The 18,013-nt window shown below is 38.6% G+C and overlaps 1 long non-coding RNA gene across 1 annotated transcript in view; it reads left to right on the top strand.

The window, feature by feature from the left end:
- LOC127679811 (uncharacterized) overlaps positions 1–17,601 on the top strand; it is a 63,315-nt gene extending 45,714 nt beyond the window's left edge. Inside the window, exons 2-3 of the long non-coding RNA XR_007976906.1 lie at positions 14,782–14,950; positions 16,739–17,601. This is a non-coding gene — a long non-coding RNA (uncharacterized LOC127679811). The remainder of the gene's footprint in view (positions 1–14,781; positions 14,951–16,738) is intronic.
- The last annotated feature ends 412 nt before the right edge of the window (positions 17,602–18,013 follow it).

The raw sequence follows: 18,013 nt of genomic DNA on the forward strand, positions 1-18,013 counted from the left end.
TACTCTTTTCTAGGCACTTCATGATACCTTCTCCAAAATCGATCATATAGTTGGTCACAAGGCAGACCTCAACAACTATAAGAAGATTGAAATAATCCCATGTCTCCTATCAGATCACTATGGAGTAAAATGGTCTTTAATAACAATAAAAACAACAGAAAGTCCACATACACATAGAAACTGAACAATACTCTACTCAATGATATCTTGGTCAAGGAAGAAATAAAGAAAGAAATCAAAGATTTCTTAGAATTTAATGAAAATGAAGGCACAACAAACCCAAATCTATGGGACACAATGAAAACAGTGCTAAGAGGAAAACTCATAGCTTTGAGTGCCTCCAAAAAGAAATTGGAGAGAGCATACACTAGAAGATTAACGGAAAAACTGAAAGCACTGGAACAAAATGAAGCTAATTCACCCAGGAGGAGAAGAAGACAGGAAATCATCAAACTCAGGGCTGAAATCAATCAAGTAGAAACTAAGAGAACCATAGAAAGAATCCACAAATCCAGGAGCTGGTTCTTTGAAAGAGTCAACAAGATAGATAAACCATTAGCCAGACTAACCAAAGGGCACAGAGACAGAATCCAAATTAACAAAATTAGATATGGAAAGGGAGATATTACAACAGAAACCGAGGATATTCAAAAATCATCAGATCCTACTTCAAAAGCCTGTACTCAACACAACTGCAGAAGCTGGAGGAAATGGACAATTTCTTAGAGAGATACCAAATATCAAAATTAAATCAGGATCAAATACATCATCTAAACAGACCCATAACCCCTAAAGAAATAGAAGCGGTCATAGATAGCCTTCCGACCAAAAAAAGCACAGGACCAGATGGTTTCAGTGCAGAATTCTATCAGACCTTCAAAGAAGACTTAACATCAATACTCTTCAAACTATTCCACCAAATAGAAACAGAAGGAACACTACCCAACTCCTTCTTCGAAGCCACTATTACGCTGATACCAAAACCACACAAAGATCCAACTAAGAAAGAGAATTTCAGGCCAATTTCCCTTATGAATATTGATGCAAAAATACTCAATAAAATTCCACCGAATCCAAGAACACATCAAAACGATCATCCACCATGATCAAGTAGGCTTCATCCCAAGGATGCAGGGAAGGTTCAATATACGAAAATCCATCAATGCTATCCACTACATAAACAAACTCAAAGAAAAAAAACCACATGATCATTTCATTAGATGCTGAAAAAAGCATTTGACAAAATTCAGCATCCTTTTATGCTAAAAGTCTTGGAAAAGACAGGGATTCAAGGTCCATATCTAAACATAGTAAATGCAATATACAGCAAACCGGTAGCCAATGTCAAACTAAATGGAGAGAAACTTGAACAATCCCACTAAAATCAGGGACTAGACAAGGCTGCCCCCTCTCTCCATATCTTTTCAATATAGTTCTTGGAGTCCTAGCTACAGCAATTAGACAACATAAGGAGGTCAAAGGTATACAAATTGGAAAGGAAGAAGTCAAAATATCATTATTTGCAGATGATATGATAGTATACTTAAGTGACCCAAAAAACTCTGCTAGAGAACTCCTACAGCTGATAAAAAACTTCAGCAAAGTGGCTGGCTACAAAATCAACTCAAGCAAATCAGTAGCCTTTATATACTCAAAGGATAAGCAGACTGAGAAAGAAATTATGGAAATGACACCCTTCACAATAGCCACAAACAGCATAAAGTGTCTTGGGGTGACTCTAACCAAAGAAGTGAAAGAACTATATGACAAGAACTTCAGATCTCTAAAGAAGGAAATCTAAGAAGATCTCAGAAAATGGAAAAATCTTCCATGCTCATGGATTGGCAGAATTAATATAGTTAAAATGGCCATCTTGCCAAGAGCAATCTACAGATTCAATGCAATCTCCATCAAAATCCCAACTCAGTTCTTCATGGAGCGAGAAAGAGAAATTCTCAAATTCATTTGGAATAACAAAAATCCAGGATGGCTAAAACTATTCTCAACAGTTAAAGAACTTCTGGGGGATTCAGTATCCCAGACCTCAAACTTTACTACAGAGCAATAGTGATAAAAACTGCATGGTATTGGTACAATGTCAGGCAAGTTGATCAATGGAATAGGATTGAAGACCCAGAGATGAACCCACACACCTATGGTCAATTGATCTTTGACAAAGGAGCTGAAAGCATCCAGTGGAAAAAAGATAGCCTTTTCAACAAATGGTGCTGGTTCAATTGGAGGTCAGCACGCAGAATAATGTGAATCGATCCATTCTTATCTTCTTGTACTAAGTTCAACTCCAAATGGATCAAGGACCTCCACATAAAACCTGACACACTGAAACTAATAGAAAAGAAACTGGGGAAGACCCTTGAGGACATGGCCACAGGGGAAAAGTTCCTGGATAGAACACCAATAGCTTATGCTCTAAGATCAAGAATTGACAAATGAGACCTCATAAAACTACAAAGTTTCTATAAGGCAAAGGACACTGTCAAAAGGACAAAATGTTAATCAACAGATTGGGAAAGGATCTTCACCAACCCTAAATCTGACAGAGGGCTAATATCTAATATACATACAAAGAGCTCAAGAAGGTAGAATCCAGAGAACCAAATAACCCCATTAAAAAGTGGGATACAGAGCTAAACAAAGAATTTTCACATGAAGAACTTCAGAGGGCTGAGAAGCACCTTAAGAAATGCTCATCATCAGTAATCATTAGGGAAATGCAAATCAAAACAACCCTGAGATTTCACCTCACACCAGTCAGAATGCCTAAGGTCAAAAAATCAAGAGACAGCAGGTGTTGGCAAGGATGTGGAGAAAGAGGAACACTCCTCCAATGCTGGTGGGATTGCCAGATTGTGCAACCACTTTGGAAATCAGTTTACTGGTTCCTCAGAAATCTGGACATGACACTTCTTGAGGACCCTGCTATACCACTCCTGGGCATATACCCAGAGTATTCCCCAGCATGCAATAAGGACACATATTCCACTATTTTCATAGCAGCCCTATTTGTAGTAGCCAGAACCTGGAAAGAACCCAGGTGTCCCTCAGCGGAGGAATGGATACAAAAATGTGGTATATTTACACAATGGAGTACTATTTAGCCATTAGAAACTATGATTTCATGAAATTCTTAGACAAATGGATGGAGCTGGAGAACATCATACCAAGTGAGGTAACCCAGTCTCAATAGATTAATCCTGGAATGCACTCACTGATAAGTGGATATTAGCCTAGAAACTTTGAATACCCAAGACATAATCCACATATTAAATGATGTCCAAGAAGAATGGAGGAGTGGCCCCTGGTTCTGGAAAGACTGAGTGCAGCAGTATAGGGGAATTCCAGAACAGGGAATAATAGCCAGGGAGTAGATAGGGGAACAGGGGGAGGGAAGAGGGCTTATGGGACTTTTGGAGAGTGGGAAGCCAGAAAAGGGGTAATCATTTGAAATGTAAATAAAGAATATATTGAATAAAAAAAAGGAAAGATCAAGAAAATGTGCCCTAACCTCTTTAATACCCATGGGTTATGGGTATTCAAACGTATCATGTTATTAATAAACACAGTGAGCAGCTTCAAACTCACATGTATCTGATTCAATGTAAATGTTTTTCTGTCTTTTGCTTAAAACCATCAAACAAATAAACCAAAACCAAACAAAGAAAGCAGAAAAATAAAAATAAATTACTGAGTTTTAAACCTGTGCTATATCATTCATGAGAGGGCAAGAGCCCCACTACTTAGCTACAGCCCTAGCTCATAAATGTTCTTATTTCAGATCAGAACATGGTTCAAGAATGGAGTTACATGGTTTTAATTCTGAGTGCCTGTGAGAAAACTGAAAGAAACCAAGACAAGAGGCCTGTTACTTCAGTTTCTTCCAAACCATGATGTACTTTGTGGATTGTTCTTTGGTGATCCTCTAAGGTTTGGTTTAGATTATTCATGGCAACTGGCTATTATTATTTGTTTATATGCCTCTGTGGAAACATATATGTTTGCCACGTGTGGTTTGCTTGACATGTGAAGCTTGTCCTTGTGATTATACATTTTACTCTTGTGACTCTTCTTAACCCTCAGAGTATATATTGTCTGATACTCTGAAGAAAATGTCTATCAATAAGACTTTAGTCTGACTCATTTTTATGTTCTACTCTCTCAGATCCCGCTGCCTATTAGAGAGGTAAACAAACACAGTCACTGGTATTGTTGCTAAGTACCTCTAAATGGATGGGACATATAATAACTCAGTCAAGTGTATTAACTGATATCATGCCATATTAATTTATACTATATTTAATTCATTAATTGTATTTTTTGCATTTTGATTCATGTAGCACCTAGGTAACTATTTAGGTGCCTACTGACCATGGGAACAAGCAATTTCCTACTCATGAGCTATCCTAGGGTCCTCCATTTCCAGGAGACCTGCCATTGGTACTTTACAAATGGCTCTAAGGGCATGTTAAAGCCAACGATTTTTTTGCCACAGATTTTCAGGAAATTATTTGATTTTTTGATTGATTTTCTTCTCAGTTTATGCTGCATGGAAGCAGGTTTTATGGTGTTTCAGTTAAGACTTTCAAAGACAGCCCAAAACCAATGATTTCATAATCTAGTTTACTGTTAACAAGAATAAGGTTTTGATGGGTGAATCTTTGCTCTGGGGAATATGCCAGAAACCCAAGCAACTGACTTGTGTTTTATACTCACTGCTGACCAATTTATGTATACTCCATTAACTTGGTTGATGTGTTTCATGTAGGCATTGCATATCCCATCTTAAGGCATATTTTCTCATTCTTCCTATTTATTTGATTTTCTCTTTCTGAGACAGAGACTCAGTCCAGTGGCGTCTGCCCTGGTACTCACCAGGATTAAGCCAGACTCACTTGAGGATTAAGTGATCCTCTTTCTCTTTCCCCTTAAGTATGCTTAGGATTAATATTCTATACCAATGAATAAAAGCTCCAGAGTTTCTGATTCCCATCTATTTTCTTTCCTTGCTCAACTATTTGTCAAAGAGTAGGTACAAAAATGCTGATTCAAAAATTAGAAAAAATCACTCCGTCCCAGAAATAAACAAATATAGAATATTTGCTGTAACAATAGCTCATTTGGCATTTCAGAAGAGTCCAGCAGGTGTTATTCTCTTGAGGCAGTGATTGTAAAAGTGGCTCTTCTTTTCAATTCCACTGTCTATCAATACAAGGGAATTACACACAACTAGACCTAGGCACTGAATCCATTTGTTGCACTGACACGCTAAGAAAATTGATTATTTTAAAATGTTCTGGGAGAAGGCATTCTGGAACCTCAAATATTTGACCCCACTTAATTCTCTTTATAACTGTATCACAACAGTAACCTGAAATATTTGTCTCCTTTATTCTTTTTATAACTATATCAAGTCATTCTATTAATTTGTTATTAATATGTAAATTGTTTTGCTTTACAAAAAATAGAGTATGGCATTAAATTTTAAAGAATCTAAATACAAATTCTAAAAATTTTATTCTAAACAAAAACATTAAAATATTCATTGAAAATCCAAAATTATTAAAAGACAAAAAAGACCAAAATTAAAGTAATTCCATTTTTAGTGATTTTTAATTTTAGGACATGATGAATGAATTGTTTATATATAATCTTTAAAATGAAGCTTGAGTGATACATGTGTATGCTGTATTACATTGCATTGTTAAAATAAATTATATTAATTAAAACTAATATTTATTATCAAAAATATCTCACAATCATCATTAAGATGTCTCTATTAGAATTACTTTAAAACCCTTATTATATTATATATTACACATTACACATTACACATTACACATTACACATTACATATTACATATCACATATCACATATCGTATATCATATATTGTATATATCATATATCATGTATCATGTATTATATGTCATATATTGTATATTGTATATCAATATACTATAAAAATCAACATCTTATAAATCATATGCTATAGATAATATAATAATGTAATATATACTTAACATTTAAATGCATACATTTTAATTTACAGATTGTAATATGCTTAAAGAAAAAACACTAAAGTTTAATGATGCAAAGTTTGAAGTATATCATAAGCATTAATTACTTAAGCAAGTATGGAACAGAATAAACATTTTATATATAGCATGGAACTATTAATATTACTAAGGTTCACTCAAGGATAACTAAAAATAGAAATAGAAGGCTTCAGACAACAAAAATGTATGTGGTCTAACATAAACATGAGAGACAGAGCAATACGCACATGCAGGTGCAGATGCGCCATCAGGGGAATCTAGAAGCATTCAGAAAGCATCTTCTAGGGTTTTTGCATCCATCTCCTTATAGCCATTTCCATTGTAAAGTCATGTTGGACTCTGTAGCTGTCATTCCATCTCACCAAGCCTTCTCCTGCCTCAGAGCCTTTGGATTTGCTCATTCACGTTGTCTCCTGGCCTTCTAACATATTTAGTGTCATAGTACCCATTAGCCTCCACCAGACCAAAAGCCACAAGAACATAAGGGCTTTCTTACAGTTGCTTCCATACTGAACCCACAGCACATACACAACAGTAGCACATTATAAATGCCCATTAATGTTCATCATCTGGATGAGTTAATGTAGCACGTTGTTGAGAAGTGATTTATTGAGAAGTAGAACTCAAAACCCAGTATCTCTGCATGATTTTATTGTATAAGTATCACATTCCTTGCGGGAGCTCCAAGGTCCCCAGATCATCTTGCCAAACTCTGCCCCCTCCCCGTTGTTTTGTCTTTTTTGCTTTGTACACTGTGAATAATGACTCATACGATAGATGTAGACAAAGACACTCCTCTAGTTGCTCCTTGCTGACTAGTTGTGGTGAAATGACAGCACATATCTCAATTACTTGAGGCTGTCTCAGCCACCTCACCGGATTGTCACCCAGTTGAGCCCTGCAAGTGTTAAGTCAGCTCTACAGTGAGAGAAAATGAAATAGAGGCAAACCTAGCACAGCACAGCCGAGCACAGCACTGCCCAGCACAGAACAGCACAGCACAGCACAGCACAGCACAGAACAGCACAGCCCAGCACAGCACAGCCCAGCACAGCCCAGCACAGCCCAGCACAGCACAGCCCAGCACAGCCCAGCCCAGCACAGCACAGCACAGCACAGCACAGCACAGCACAGCACAGCACAGCACAGCACAGCACAGTACAGCACAGCACAGCACAGCACAGCACAGCTCTGCTAAACTAAGCTAACTAAGCTTCTTTGTTTTCCCCTTATTTCTTACATCTTTGGGAATCTATATTTTTAAATGAAAGAATGGCATTTTAAAATTTTTTCTCATTCAATGAACTTTACGATTGAAACAGATAAATTACATGGAATTGTAATTCTGTCATATAGTTTATACTACTCTTTGCAATATACCCAAAAAAGGGCACACCATACCACAGGAGCACATGTTCTTCTATGTTCATAGCGGCCTTATTTGTGATGGCCAGAAGCTGGAAACAACCAAGATATCCCAGACATAAGAATGGATACAGAAAATGTAGTTCATTTACACAATGTAGTACTACTCAGCTGTTAAGAACAAGGACATCCTAAGTTTTGCAGGCAAATGGATGGAACTAGAAAATGTCATCTTAAGTGAGGTAACTCAGACCCAAAGGACATGCATGGTATGTACTCACTAACAATTGGATTTTAGAAAAAAAGTACAGAGTACCCAAGAAACAGTTTGCAGAACTCAAAAGAGTCAAAAAGTTGAAGTGTCTAAGTGAGGACTCCTCAGTTCAGCTTGGGAGGGAGAACAAAGCACTCACAAGTCGGGAGGGAGGGAGGAACCTTGGAAGGAAAGAGGACAGAGGACTGGAGGAGAGTGGGGATGGAGAGAGTGGAGGGGAGAGGGGAACCTAATCTGGTATTAGGTGAGGGAAAAGGACTGAAGCCCTAAAGGCCAGCAGAAAGAATGGAAACAAGCAACCTTGGGAAGTAGGAGGTTGGGGGTCCCTCAAGAATGCATCAGAGACCTGAGAGGTGAGAGACTCTCAGGACTCAAAGGGAGGGTTAGACGAAATGTCCAACGGTAGGGAGAAGGAACTTATAGAACCCACCTCCAGCAGAAAGACAGGGCATCAAATCAGGGAGAGGGGAGCCATCCCATAGTCACAACTCTGACCCATAATTGTTCCTGTCTTAAAGAACTACAGGGATGAAAATGGAGAGGAGCCTGGGGAAACAAATATCCAGCAACAGGCCCAGTCGGGATCCAGCTCAAGGGGAGGTCCCAAGGCCTGACACTATTACTGAGGTTATGGGACGATCATAAAAAGGGACAGAGCATGACTGCACTCCAGAAGACCCAACAAGCAACTGAAAGAGTCAGATGCAGATATTTGCAATCAACCAATGGACAGAAGCGGCTGACCCCTGTGGTTGAATTAGGGAAAGGCAGAAAGAAGCTGAGGAGAAGGGTGACCCTGTAGGAGGACAAGCAGCCTCAACTAATATGGATCCCAGAGATCTCTCAAACACTAGACTACCAAACAGGCAGCATGCACCAGCTGATATGACACACATACAGTAGAGAACTGTTCAATCAGAGTTGATGCACCAAATCCTCAAAAGAGTGGGTGCCCCACAGAGTTTAGAGGTCAGGTGTGGTGGGAAGCAGGGACATCCTCTTTGAGACAGGGGTTGGGGAGAAGGTATGTGATGTTGAATGGTTGGGGGTGGATTGGGGAGAGGATAAAATTCTGGAGTGTAAAATAAATAAAATAAAATAAAAATAAAACTTAAAAGGCAAATAATTAGATTATTGTATTTTATATGCATGTATTAAAGTATGGATAATCTCTCAGGAGTATTTACAATTGTTATATTTCAATTAAATTTGATTTAAATTATGAGTTCATGTGTAAAGTATATTTGGAGGTTGTACATTAGCCATAAGACACTTGTGACGGTATAAAGACCACAAAGATTTAAGTTTTTCACTCTGTCTCTGTGAGTTCTAGGACTCACACTTAGGTCATTAGAATTTCATAACAAGTGCTTTGCCCACTGAGTCATCTTACATAGCCCATACTTACAATATTTTTAAAAGAAAATAAACTACTCTGGTTGTATGCACTTATGTCCAGATATCAAAATAAGGAAACATTTCTTGATCAAAGACAATATTTTAATAATTCCATATTAAGCAATGTATTTTATTGTTTATTATTATAATTAGAAAGAAGTCACGAGTAGACTTTACTGTAACTTTCAACTTCATAATTGACCTAACAGGTAACTACAACCTTGAATATTTGTCTATTTGGTATTTGGGTCTTCACAAATCTTCCAGTCAACTTAATTGCAGAAACTTCAATACACATTATGTCACTAGTAATTGGGGAAATACAAAACAAATCTTTCAGAATTATCAGATTATAATTCAACTAGGAAAAATGAATCTGAACATAATAAACACTGATAAAAAAATAGAATTGCAGAGTCAGAGTGCTTTGGAGAACCATTTTCTGTGGACTTGGTCACTTAAGCAGCCATGGACTGATGGATTGTGCTGCTTGGGAGAGTGGAGGGTGAGCGAGCCACAACACTGATAAATTGTGTGTCCAGGGGAGTTAATTTTCCCTATGCAGATGTATTAAGAATTACAGACTACTTTGAAGAGGAGTTTCCTGTAAGGTATGTAGGATCCTGTATCTAGATTGTAGATGAAACAGAGCTGAAGTCCCATAGAGGTCAGTGATGCCACTAGTTTTAAAGGAGTTTGGACTGTAAGAACTAAAACAAGAAGAGTTTAAACTCCAAACTGTTGTCTGCACCTGTGCTTTCTACGATATCGATTAAACTAGAGCCATAATGTATAATCAGTTACAGAAGGGAGGTATACATCTAAAATATTAATAAGACAGTTGCCTGCCTCACAGATATAGAATGGAGTGCAATAATACCTCAAAGAGTCCTTCCGGTAGCAATTGTCTAACCAACTAGAGAAAGAGGCAGGACTTGCTTTAAAAAGATTTCTTGCATTTGAACACTCAACTGTGTTTACACACTGAGATTTATTTCTTCCTTCTAGTGCGTGCATTAAAATAGTGTTTACAACCTGCAGACCACTTGAGACCTAGCATTTAATTGGGGGGGGGGGTTACAATTTGAAATTTGTTTCAATAAACAAATGAAGGCATAATCATTGTGTAGATTTCTAATGTCAATTTAATGGAAAGATATTTAGGGATCAGATGGTAAGCAAATATTAAAATGAGGCTGAAACACCTGTTTCTGGGAACAAATCAATGACATATTTACATCTACTTTAAATGATTCTTCTTAATGACTCCTGCTCTTGTTCTGAATCATTCTTCATCAATACAATAAATCCATCTTTATCGTCTCTGTGTGTGAGCCATGCTGGGGTCAGAGGAGAACTTAGAATGTTCTGTTCTGTAATTATCTGTATCATTCTCTTGGCTTCTCACTGAACCTGGAGCTGGGCTAACAGCCAGCAGACATCAGTAATCTTCCTTCTCATTTCCAATCACTAAATGAAACACTGGAATGGATGGCAGGCATAATTTCTTTATGTGCATTATGTGATTTCGAACCCAGGTCCTTTTGCTTGTACACTAAATGATCTTATCCACCAAGCCACCATCTGGTAACACACAGTTCTTCCAGGAACTGGATCTCAGTGATAGTGAGTCCCATATTTCAGGGGAATCATAGAAGACTGACTGCTGGAGAGTATTTAGTCACTTTTCTATTGCTGTGAAGAGATACCATGACCAAGGCAACTCTTATAAAAGGAAGATTGTAATTAGGGGTTTCCTTACAATTCCTGCCACCATTATCATCATGGTGGGGACCATGGCAGCATGCAGGCAGGCTCTAGAGCAGTAGCTGAGAATGATATCCTGATCTATAGGCAGAGAGACTGGGCCTGAATTTTGAAATCCCATAGCCCACTCCCATGGACACTGCTTCCTACAAGGCCAGAGCACCTAATCCTTCTAATCACTTTTCCCCTTTTTATTAATCATTCCATTTATTTACATCTCAAATGATATCCCACTTCCCAGTTAACCATCCACAAGTCCCACATCCCACAACCTCCCTCTCCTCCTTCCCCGTTGTCTCTATGAGGGTGCTCCCCCACCCAACCTCTCCCACCCCAACCCTCCAGCATCCCCCTACACTGAGGCATCAAATCTCCACAGAGCCAAGGGCATCCCCTTCCAGTGATGTCAGACAAAGCCATTCTCTTCTACCTACATATCCCTCCCTATACACTCCTTGGTTGGTGGTCTCTTTTGTGAGCACTGGGTGGTCCAGATAGCTGATGTTGTTCTTCCTTTAGGGTTGTAATGCCCCACAGATCCCCCAGTCCTTCCACCAGTTCCCCTGCCAGTGTCCCTGAGCTCAGTCTGATGGTTGGCTCCAAGCATCCACATCTGCATTGGTCTTTTGCTGGCTGAACCTCCCAAGGAACAGCCACACCAGATTCCTGTCAGTAAGGGCCTCTTGGCAAGAGTAACAGTATCAGGTTCGGTATCTACAGATAGGATAGATCCTCAAGTGAGCCAGTCCCTAGATGGCCCTTCCTTCAGTCTGCTCCAGTTTTTATCTCTGTTCTTCCTTTGGACAGGAACATTTTTGGGTTAAAAACTTTAAGATGGTGTGTGAACCTATCCCAGGAACAGGAGCAATGCCTATCTACTGGATGTGGTCTCTACAGGTTCTATTTCTCCTTCTCTGCTAAGATCACCCCTGGTTGGTTCCTGGGAGCCTCTCATTTCCCTGGCATATGTGACCCTCCAGTGGCTATCCCTACTTCCTCACCCCCAAAATATACATATTTTTCTTTCATTTCCTGATTTTCTGTACCTCTCGTCTGTACCTGATACCTGTCCCCCACTCATTTCCTTTCCCTCTTTTCTCCATGCCAGGTTCCCCTCCCTCTACTTCCCTTGATCATTTTGTTCCATGCTCAATGCAGGACTGAAGTACACATTGGTCTTCCTTCCTCCTAAGCTCCATATGGTCTTTGGCTTGAATCATGGGCATTGTAAGCTTTTGGGCTAATATCCACTTATCAGTGAGTACATATCATGTGTGTTCTTTTGTGTATGGGTTACCTCACTCAGGATATTTTCTGGATTTATCACTTACCTGCAAATATCATGAAGTCATTGCTTTTGATTGCTAAGTAGTACTCCATTGTGTAAATGTATCACATTTCCTGTATCTATTCTTCTGTTGAGGGACATTTGGGTTGTTTCCAGTTTCTGTCTATTACAAGACTGCTATAAACATGGTGGGGTATGTGCCCTTGTTATATGTTGGAATATCTTTTGGGTATTTGCCCAGTAGTGGTATATCTGGGTCTTCAGAACTCTTTCCAATTTTCTGAGGAACCACCAGACTGATTTCCAGAGTGGTCGCACCAGTTTGCAATCCCATCAGCAATGAACAAGTGTTCTCCACATCCTTGCCAGCACCTGATGTTACCTAAGTTCATAACCTTAGCCATTCTGTCTGCTTTGAGGAAGAATTTCAGGATGATTTGGATTTGCATTTCCCTGATGACTAATGTTGAACATGTCTTTAGATGTTCCTCAGTTATTCAAGATTCCTCAGTTGAGAATTCTGTTTAGCTCTGTACCCCATTTTTATAGGGTTATTTGGTTCTCTGGAATCAATCTACTTTCTTGAGTTCTTTGTATATTGTGGATATTAGCCCTCTATCAGATGCAGGGTTTATAATGATCTTTTCCCAATCTCTGGGTTGCCATTTTGTCCTATTGACAGTGTCCTTTGCCTTATAGAAGTTTTCAATTTTATGTGCCATTTGTTGATTCTTGATCATAGAGCATAAGCCATTTGTGTTCTCTTACAGGAAAATTTTCTCCTGTGCCCATATATTCAAAGTGCTTCCCCACTTTCTCATCTATTAGATTCAGTGTATCTGGTTTTCTGTGGAGGTCTTTGATCCACTTGAACTTTATTCAAGGAGATAAGAAAGGATCAGTTTGCTTTCTACATGCAGATCATCAGTTGAACCAGCATCATTTGTTGAAAATGCTATCTTTTTTCTACTGGATAGTTTTAGCTCCTAGGTCAAAGATCAAGTGATCATAGTTTTGTGGGCTTATTTCTGAGTCTTCAATTCTATTCCTTGATCTTCCTGCTTGGTTTTCTCTAACAAAGTGAGTAAAAGAACTATATGACAAGAACTTCAAGTCCTTGAAGAAAGAAATTGAGGAAGACCTCAGAAGATGGAAAGATCTCCCATGCTTATGGATCGGCAGGATTAATATAATAATAATGGCCATCTTGCCAAAAACAATCTACAGATTCAATACAATTCCCATTAAAATTCCAACTTAATTCTTCATAGAGTTAAAAAGAACAATTCTTAAATTCATCTGGAATACAAAAATCCCAGGATAATGAAAACTATATTCAACTATAAAAGAACTTCTGAGGGAAATCACCATCCCTGACCTCAAGTTGTACTATAGAGCAGTAGTGATAAAAACTGCATGATACTGGTAATGCTTCTAATCCTAAAGATTTCCACTCCCTGGTAGTAAATTATTCAAAGATATGAGTCTGTGGGGGTCATTTTTATTAAAGCCACTACAGAGAGGGCTTGAAATCCAGGAGGTAGAGACGGGAGAGTGAGGAATGTGAAGTCAGTGTGGGCTACAGAGTGAATTTGAGGACAGTCTGAGTTACACAGCTTGATTCTTTCTGTAGTGTGTTTGTGTTTGTGTGTATGTGTGTGTGTGTGTGTGTGTTTATTGGATGAATTAGATGAATTGGACAAATTAGATGAATTGGATGAATTGGATGAATTCATTAGTTTTTTCAAAAACCATAGATTGAAAATTTTTGCCTGTCAGTTGTCTACTTGTCTTCTGTGATGGATGATTGGTTCAAGTATAAGGCAATGACTCAGCTGGACCATTGGAGAAACCTGGGAATTTGGGCTCTGCCTTCTGTTGAAGATAGTTTTAATTTCCAATGGATCTGAGTAAGAAACTGTACAGAGCAAAGGTACAATATGAAAGTGGGCCCTTGAAGAAATACCTTATTAATGAGGAGCCAATCATGCACTGGAGATACAGGGTATTGATCATAATGCCTAAGCTGAACTCCCTTTGCCCTGAAGCCAATTTGGGCTTTGATTTTTCTTTTAAAATCTAGTGCCTGGACCAAGTAGTGACTACATTTCCTATTCTGTATTAGAGCTCCAATTTAAATGAGAGTTATCATATTCCAAACCATAGCTTGATGCTCCAGTAATCTACTAGCATACTGCACATAGCAATGACTGAAATGTGGGCTTCCTCCTATTGTGGTATCAGAAGAAACCATGCCAGGTTGTATATGACAAAGCATGGTTCAGTGCCTGGGCATTTTTGTAACTTGGATGGGAACCTCTGTCAACCGCACAGAGGTTGGCTGAAGCACTGTAACTTCTCATAAATGATACATCATCTGTTCTCCATTTTTTTTCTTCTTCAAGGTAAAGAGTCAATTTTTTTCAAAACCCTACAACCTTTACCATATTTTAAGGATCATGCATCTGCACTTATGTGTACCCCAGGATTGCACAAGCCCTTATGGACTATGTCACGCTAAATTTCAGTTTGTGACCAAGCAGACAATGACGATCTCCTTTTATTGTGGTTACTGTATTTTATCAACCTTTTTTTTTGTGTGTGTGTCCAAACCAGACCCAGAAAGCAGTTGTTTGTGTCCAGAGGACAGACAAGAAGACAGCTCTTTTAACACTAAGTCCAGGGTTCTGCATCAATTGCCAATAAAGCCAGGAGCACTGAAGCACCAAGCATTTACAAGTGTGGCTTTCTTCTGGATCCAGATGGCAACCTGCCTTCTCCACAAGTAAGTGAGTAGGAGGCGAAGGTCCTACTTGCTGCCCATGCATCACATGCTTTTTCTGTTTCCTTATCTTTATGCCTCTCACATTATTCAGAGAACAGGAATCTTCATGAGGGCATGTCTATGAGCTTGTGCACACTTCTGTTCTATTTGGACTAGCTACTGCATATGATCTTCTACCTGGGACTGGACAGCAGCTTTCAACCAGAACTATGGTTGTTGTACATTGTTGCCATAAATAGCCCAAACCCCATTCCTTTCCGTTGGATGTGAAGAAAATAGAAGACCAGAGTTGGCTGCTAAATTGTATTAGAGTCTGTCATTAGTTAATAAAATATGTCCATGTTTACTGTTATTTGGGACAATATGTTGTGCCTTACCAAATATTTTGTAGTAATTCCAGGCTGCCAAGAAAAGAAAGACCCAAAGATATTTTTAGTGTAATTTTAGGCTCTGTGAAATTAGCTCCTTTTCATAGTCTAATTAGAACAATACAGTAACAGATCTTTCTTTAAAACAATAGATTAATACATATCTTGAGCACTCAGGAGCCTGTGGAAAGCAGTTATGGCCATTATGAATGCCATGGTCAAGTGAGAGTCAGGAAGGCCTCTGGAAGCTACAGCCACTTGCATGGACACATATCCCTGTGTAAGCACTTCCCAGGAAACAAACTGTGGCCTCTTGTAGAGGAAGCTTTTCTTCCTGGTTGAGTTTTTTAGAACTTTAAGATATGAGTGTCATGCTCATATCTGAGGAAAAGTGTCATGCTACCTTGCACAGAAAAACATCTGGAAATATTCTCCCTCCCTGTCTAATTATTTCACACTTCCTTGAAGGGAAAAATACAGTTTTAAACTTTTATTTATTAAGAAATATTTTTGAGAAAGTGCCTCACTACATAGAACTGGCTGGTCTGAAGCTCCCTATGTAGACCAGGATGGCCTCCTCATGGAGATGAGATCAAAGGTGTGTGCCGTCATTCCTGACTTGTTTTGTATATATATGAACAACCATGTCCTCTGACAAACAATGGCTGTCAGTAGAGAGACTTCTTGATTTGTAAGTTCTATGGGAGGTTTGGTGATATTTAAAGGAGGGCTTACCTGGTATTACAGGCTTCTTCTTGAATCTCAGACTATTCTTTCTGTCTTCCTGTTTTCTTCATGTACTTCTACATCTTTGATTAAACATAATATTAACATGAAACAATTTTGTAAAATGTAAAGACATGTATATGGACATTTTAATTTGATTATTGCTGGGACATGAGTAATTATTGTACATTCCAAAGGAAGCAGTCTTTGAAACCACTCTAAAGGCTGTTTGTTCCTGATTTGTAAATATTTTTCTATGTTAAATATGCCTTGTCATCTGTGATTTTGAGAAAATATTTACTCTTCTAGAATGTATCACCCAAGAGTTGTAACAAACACACACTGGATTAAATTTCATGAGTTCTTTCAAAATCTCTCTGCCTAAAGCAAGAGAAGAAAAATTCATTAGCTTTATTACTTTATTCTTTTTCTGTCATTCAATAGCACAGAGCTGAAAAGGGTGTACTGCTCTTAAGGAGTAGGAAAGATAAAACAGATAGACAGATGGATAAATGGTAGGTACATGGTAGGCAGAAATAGACTATAGATAGATGATAGATGAATAAATAAATATAGAAAGAAAGAAAGGATGGAGGAAAGAATCCTGTTATTTTCCTACTTGTGTGAAAGAAAACGCAATTCACTTCTCTGTCTTCAACAATTATCTAATTAGCAATTTGTTCATTCTTCCCAGACTCTACTCAAGCTCACATCCTGAATCCAAGTTGACATTTGCCATGCTGCTCTCCTCCTCCCCAGACTTGTCTTCTCCTCAGACTCCCTCATCTGGCGGCTGACCATTGGGACTGGCAGGTGTCTCAGTTCACCCACTCTGCTGAGCCAGTTGCTCTCAGTTTTGAATTTCTCTACATTTCCTGGGCCGTTTGTAAGCTCCTATTGCTTTCCCTTTGGAAATCACCATGGCTTCAGGCTGATCTGTGTTCTTGTTAACCGCAGTTTCTGTCTATTTAAAGACACAGTATAATGACTTGTGAAGATTTTCACATGTCTGTCAGTTCAATATGCCCTGCCACCTGCCATGAGAGGTGCCAGGCAAAACACAGAAGTAGCCTCTTCTCCACAGGATGCCACCACACACACCCCAGCAGCCATGGGCAACTCACTCAGGGTTTGCGGTATTCCAACAGAGCCACATTGCTGGGAAGAAGAGACACAGGTCTGTGGACTCCCACCTCTTGCTCCCTCTTACATCCTTTATCCCCTGGCCTCCCTTCCTCCATCCCTGCCTCCTTTTTTGCCATGTTTTGAACAGGAACTATGAGTTCCCATCCACTTTCTTGTTATGCTGACTTGTTATGGCCATAGTCCAGGACAAATGGTGAAAGCAAAGTGGTCCCCATCCCAGTATACTGACAGAGACTAGAATAATAAAAGTGTAGTTACAATTTAATTTCTAAGACAGGCATCACCATGGTAGCACAAACCTATACACCAATAATCCTAGCCTTAGGTAGGCTAAGGCAGGCTAGTCTGAACTACATCGTGAGACCTTGCCTCAAGTTGGTAAACCAACCACAAAGTTGAAAATGTACTTTATAAAGAATCAATAGTTTTAAATCTTCTAAAATGCATTCCATGGGATTTATATATTTCAAGTTAATGTACTAAGATTCTATTTTTCTGACTTTAAGAAATCATTTAATATCCTCAAATGTTTAATAAACTCATATATTATTTGCTTAGTATCTTAGTTGGTGTTCTTTGAGATTTAGTCAATCATTACTAATCTCAGGAGTAATTTAGATTTATAGTATTCCATTTTATGTTGTCTCGCAATATACAGGTATTAAATATAATATCAGATTCTGATAAAGAATCATCCTTCTCCACCATCCTTCTCCAACTCCAGTCATCTAGGAGCTCCTAATTGTCATGGGATTGAGCTATGGATTAAGACTAGTTTTAAAAGAAAATTCATTGTGTATACATAACATGTGCATGACATGTT

The sequence above is a fragment of the Apodemus sylvaticus genome, chromosome 3 (genome assembly GCF_947179515.1).
Source record: "Apodemus sylvaticus chromosome 3, mApoSyl1.1, whole genome shotgun sequence".
Lineage (NCBI taxonomy): Eukaryota > Metazoa > Chordata > Mammalia > Rodentia > Muridae > Apodemus > Apodemus sylvaticus.